The following is a 6,043-nucleotide window of genomic DNA, read 5'->3' on the forward strand; positions in this document are numbered from 1 at the left end:
TGTGCTGGAGGTACAGTCATGGGGCAGATGAGAAAGGGGATTACAGCGGTGGGGCAGATGAGCAGAAAAGTTCAGTGTTAGGACAGATGAGAAGATGGTTCAGTTGTGGAGCAGATGTGCACGGAGGTACAGTGGTGGGGCAGATGAGAAAAGGGGTTACAGTGGTGGGGCAGATGAGAAAGGGGGTTACAGTGGTGGGACAGATAAGAAAGGGGATTACAGTGGTGGGGCAGATGAGAAAAGGGGTTACAGTGGTGGGGCAGATGAGAAAGGGGGTTACAGTGGTGGGGCAGATGAGAAAGGGGGTTACAGTGGTGGGACAGAAGAGCGGGGTGGTACAGTGGTGGGGCAGATGTACAGGGGGGTTACAGTGGTGGTACAGATGAGCAGGGGGTACAGAGGTGGGGCAGATGGGCAGGGGGTTACAGTAGTGGGGCATATGTGCAGGGGGTTACAGTGGTGGGGCATATGTGCAGAGGGTACAGTGGTGGGGCAGATGAGAAAGGGGGTACATTGGTGGGGCAGATGAGCAGGGGGGTTACAGTGGTGGAGCCGATAAGCAGAGGGGTACGGTGGTGGAGCCGATGAGCAGAGGGGTACAGATGAGCAGGATAGTACAGTGGTTGGGCAGATGTTCAGGATAGTACAGTGGTGGGGCAGATGTGCAGGGTAGTACGGTGGTGGGGCAGATGTACAGTGGTGGTGCAGATGAGCAGGGGGCTACAGTGGTGGGGCAGATGAGCAGGGGGCTACAGTGGTGGGGCAGATGTGATGGGGGGTTACAGTAGTGAAACAGATTAGCAGGGGGGACAGTGATCTGAGGTGTGGAATTGCAGGAATTGGGGCTGATCTGAGGCATGAGAGTGTAGGATGTTAATTTCTCACTACTAAAGTAGGTTACAGCATTTACTTTATAAAAAATCCTTTTCGTGATTGAGAGTGTGAAGTTGAAAGTTTTTTGTTATAAAATCGGCACGCTCAACTTCTTTGAAAACATTTTTCGGCACATTGTGCTCAAAAAGGTTGCCTACCCCTGGTCTACTTCAATCAAGAGCTCCTAACAAAGCACCAAAGATACCTCTGTTATTTCAGTTTTAAGTAGATGTTGCAAAGTTAAAAGTAAACAAACAAACAAAAGAATAAATTTGTTTTTATATCACTCTGGGCCTCATGCACACTGGATGTTTTGTAAACTCTCCTGCAAGCCTTTCCTTTTGGCAGCAGCGTTTTGGCAGATAAAAAACGCCTGCTACTTGTAAAAGTGTGTAGTGTTGAGGAGTGTTTACAGCCGTCAAGCGCTTGGGCGTTAATTTGATTCATTGGCCAAAATAGTAAGCCAATGAAATAAATTAAACATGTGGTAATGCTTTATGGACCTTGCTTTGTACACTGGTCCAAATCATTTGGTGGGGGATTATGGTGTGGGGTTGTTTTTCAGGGGTTGGGCTTGGCCTCTTAGTTCCAGTGAAGGTAACTCTTAAGGCGTCAGCATACCAAGACATTTTGGACAATTTCATGCTCCCAACTTTGTGGGAACAGTTTGGGGATGGCCCCTTCCTGCTTCAACATGACTGGGCACCAGTGCACAAAGCAAGGTCCATAAAGTCATGGATGGGTTTGGGGTGGAGGAACTTGGCTGGCCTGCACAAAGTCCTGTCCTCAACCCGATAGAACACCTTTTGGATGAATTGGAGCAGAGACTGCGAGCGAGGCCTTTTCGTCCACATCAGTGCCTGACCTCACAAATGCGCTTCTGGAAGAATGGTCAAACATTCCCATAGACACACGCCTAAACCTTTTGGACAGCCTTCCCAGAAGAGTTGAAGCTATTAAAACTGCAAAGGGTGGGCCAACTCAATATTGAACCCTACGGACTAAGACTGGAATGCCATTAAAGTTCATGTGCATGTAAAGGTAGGTGTACCAATACTTTTTGTAATATAGTGTATTTGAACTGGCTCTATTGAAATTTGGTCTGGTTCACATGTTATGCGAATTGGATGTGGCTCAAAACGCATCCGATGCGTTACCATGAATTTAGACACGTTAAAACGCGCTTACAAGCACCAGGCATTTTTCATACTAAAATGTTGCCACTTCTGGATGCACTGGCAGTGTTTTGTTTTTTTTTATCTGCCTCTAAACGCCCCTGCCACCAAACGCTATGTGTGCATGGACGCATAGGCTAACATGCAATGGAGTTTAGAAGCAGTAAAAAAAAAAAACGCCAAACGCCCTTAGGAGCAGCTACTAAAATGTCCAGTGTGCATGAGGCCTTAAGATCCTGACACTGAGATGCAACATCCGATCACCTGCTATGGCAATGACAAGGTGTCCCCCTCCCCCACTTTCCTATTGAATTCTATATAATGAAAACAAAGGGAAACGTGGAAAGACCATTGCATCAAGAGTAATACTCCAAAATGGGCAGAAGATGTGGTAGGCAGATGTCACCACTGGAGGACCCAAGAGATTTAAGAAGCCAGACAAGGTGGCCAATATCACCTCTAACTGAACCGCTGCTTTGGAACGGATGACCCTTTACGTCTTTAAGTAGGGCTCTAGCTTTCATCAGACTATGGAGACTGATGTAATTTCTATGTCATGGTGATCTTTCATGATGGACAATACAACTTTCCAAGCCTAAATTATACAGCAATAAGGGACTCAACCTATTTACGTATAGATATTAGGAATCCGAGCTTGTAACTGAATGTTCCCACTGGAGATTTCCGTTTCTCCCGACACAGATGGTTAATTGTATTAGCAACCAAATTTCCTCTCCAGTATCCATTCCAAAAGTCATTCACACAGCGGACTATTTGCCAGCAACCTTGTTAATATGTAAATGATAGCTAGCCGTGTTTCTATGTTGGCATTATATGTGTGCACGGTAAATCACTGCATGGTTGTGCCAAGTCCAGAGAAACGATTTGCTACAAACTATACGCAGAGTGTACAAGGGGATACATTGCAAGGCAGAACGTGGAAGGAAGTCAAGGGAACAGCAATGGCCTGTGGCAAAGACAAAATCCACTTGTACCACACATAACTGCTAAGATGTCACAAGCGCTAACAGCATCATACTATATGCACACAATGGCAATCTGAGGATCTCTTCTGTATAGCCACACTATTCCATCACACAGGATTCCATGCACACACAAGGCCTCTACTATGTACCTTCCTACAATAAATACACCTCACCAAATACACAACTGTTTCATACAAGTATTTACATACATTAACCATTGTAATGTAGAGTTTCATGGGCCAGCTGCAGACCTTCAGGGCATTTCTGCTGCCCTCTAACCTCCCAACGGGCCCTGAAACCAAGCACTACCAGATTTTATTACTTTCCACAAAATATATTGTTAATCTATCATTATATAATCTTTCCAATAACCACAGCACCACTGCAAATGTCTGCCTCTTTATACATAAATGATAAAATCGCTTAATATTACATTAGTAAGAATAATTTAATAGACGCTGACATAATTAGCAACATTATGGAGAATTTATTCCCAAGCCTCCAGGAATCCACATACTCCAAAGTATTTCAGACACAACAGTAATTAGACAAAATAGTAATTATATCAGAAAACGGACTTTTAAATAAAGATAATTTCTGTGTCATCATTATATCTACGCCGGGTTCATTGGCTCATTAAAATGGCATTTGCTTTGTGCGCTCATTGGGGTGAAAGGGAAATGTAAGATAATTACATAATTGTTTATTTCTGACCCATATAGATGCAAACGTTCCATATACACATAGATGATGACGGACAGTTAGGAGTTTGTGCTGTGGACCATCGGAGGTAAATGATACACAACTAACTCTTCAATCCCCATCCTAAGAGGATCCTGAATGAGAGAGATGACAGCCCCGGTACCCAGGCACAGCTACATGGAGCTTCTCTTAGTAGGAATCTACTCCATAGAAGAGACCACTGTAGCTTTGTTTGGTGACATTGGGTGCGAATAGCCACGTCCACCTCCTAGGAAAGTGGAAGGGGAATGTCATGTGGATGAAGTGAATGTCAAGCTGGAGCATATGTTAACACCTCGGCGTAGATGATGCACGGTCAGCGGTGGCAGCTTTTTGGGAAATAGGTGGCCCCGGTGATTGGTTCTCTGGATAGGAGGTGCATGGTGCCTGATACATTGACATCTTACTATGCCCTGATTCTACAAACGCCGAACAAGTGCAAGGCAAAGACAACCCATTGACATGTACAATGCATTCACCCATGGAAGCCTCCCAGCGCCACACATCTCATCTATAAATGATTATTAAGTGCAGCAGGGCTCGGAGGGAACCAACATGGGCCTGGCCATGTTCCCCATGCCTGAAACTGAGGGGGGGCATGGAGGAGGGGAGGCCTGGGCAGGCTTGGATGGTGGATGGCTCTCTCCCCCCCCCCCCCACACCCTAAAATGGGATCCAAAGCAGGCACTTACCTAGAAGGCAATGTGACATGGCTGGGGTGCAGGGTGTCCCCCTCCTGGCTCTCTTGTATGGTGGATGGATGTCCTGTCCTGGTGGAGCCCTTAGTGTCCTCCTTCCCTCTCTGGGGGCCCCTGCTGGATGAGTGACTGTCCCCCCCACCCCTCTGCAGCACTTAGTGAGGAGCAGAGCTCTGGCTCGGGAGCCCCGGTTGCAGCAGGTGGATGCTCCTCCCTGTCTCTGCTCCTCCTGCAGGATGCTGCATCCTCCCCAGCGCGCACAGCCCTTTGTGCATCACCCTGCTCTCTGCATCTCCCTCAAGGAGGAGGAGGAGGAGGAAGAGGAGGAGGGGGGACCGGGCCGACCGGGAGCGCTCCGCTATTCCTGCACTAGACGTGTCCTCCGCTCTCCATCCTCACACAGCGCTCGCCGCTGCTGCCATTGTTCCCTCTCCTGTTCTCTACTATAAGGGCTCCGGGAAGGAAGCGGGGCCGCGCGGCGACCTGTCATAAAGGGCGCGCACCCGGGGAGCAGGGAGCGCGCCGAGTAGAAGGGGCTGCAGCAGGTGCACGAGCACAGAGGACCATAATGAGGGAGCGGAGGAGAGGGGGGCGGGGCCGGGAGATGGGGATGGATGGAGGAATAAAGCAGCACATGGTTAACCCTTGTACTGGCTGAGGGAGCTCCACACTCCAAGATAAGCCCCAGCAGTGGCATTTCTATGTACAAACATCGCCTCACACTCTACTCTGTGCTAATACACACAATTCCTCACATGTTTCCTGGACACCTCACCATATCTTCTCCAGAATTTACCTCAGACAATTCACTGCAGGTGTATCCTCCCGGTGACTGATTCACGAGGGAACTTTGCTCCGCACGACACTTTAGCCATCATTCCACTGAGTGAATGTTATTTATTGTGTGATTGGAACTGTATTCATGTGGTGGATTTATGTGCTGAGTCTCAGTACAGGGGAGAATGTATCCCCATAAAGTATTTGGGGTTTTTTTGTTTCAATTCTTTAGATATCTGCGACCTAGGATTGTGTGTGTGTTCCGGCATCGTGCGAAATCATGTAAGCTGTATTGTGCACAGCAATTCTTTTTTAATGGCACCTCAGCACCCCAAGCTGTCGCACATGCTTTGCTTCTCACCACAACTCATAGTTATTACTGTTAACTTATTATCAAGCCTTGTAGTGAGTTCAAATGAAAGAAAAGTGAGCTTGTGAGCTTCTTTTATGTGATTTCGATGTAATAGGCAGCCTATTCAAGTGAATGGATGGCCTAAAGCAGGGGTCTTCAAACTAAGGCCCGCCAGTTGTTTTTCAGGAACTACAATTCCCATCATGCCTAGTCATGTCTGTTAATGACAGCGTTTTACAATGCCTCATGGGATGTGTAGTTTCGCAACAGCTGGAGGGCCGTAGTTTGAAGATCCCTGGCCTATAGCAACACACATGAACTCAGTCTTAGTGTCTTTTATCAATGAAATACAGTAATACCTTGGTTTGAGAGTAACTTGGTTTTGAGAGCGTTTTGCAAGACAAGCACATTTTTTAAATACATTTTGACTTGATATACAAG

At 47.0% G+C, this 6,043-nt stretch overlaps 1 protein-coding gene across 1 annotated transcript in view; it reads right to left on the bottom strand.

The window, feature by feature from the left end:
• NEXMIF (neurite extension and migration factor) overlaps window positions 1–4,993 on the bottom strand; it is a 525,801-nt gene extending 520,808 nt beyond the window's left edge. The window contains exon 1 of the mRNA XM_073599497.1: window positions 4,468–4,993. The gene's annotated coding sequence lies outside the window, so the exon portion shown is untranslated. The remainder of the gene's footprint in view (window positions 1–4,467) is intronic.
• Between the last annotated feature and the right edge of the window lie 1,050 nt (window positions 4,994–6,043).

This window comes from Aquarana catesbeiana, linkage group LG09 (assembly GCF_042186555.1).
Source record: "Aquarana catesbeiana isolate 2022-GZ linkage group LG09, ASM4218655v1, whole genome shotgun sequence".
NCBI lineage: Eukaryota > Metazoa > Chordata > Amphibia > Anura > Ranidae > Aquarana > Aquarana catesbeiana.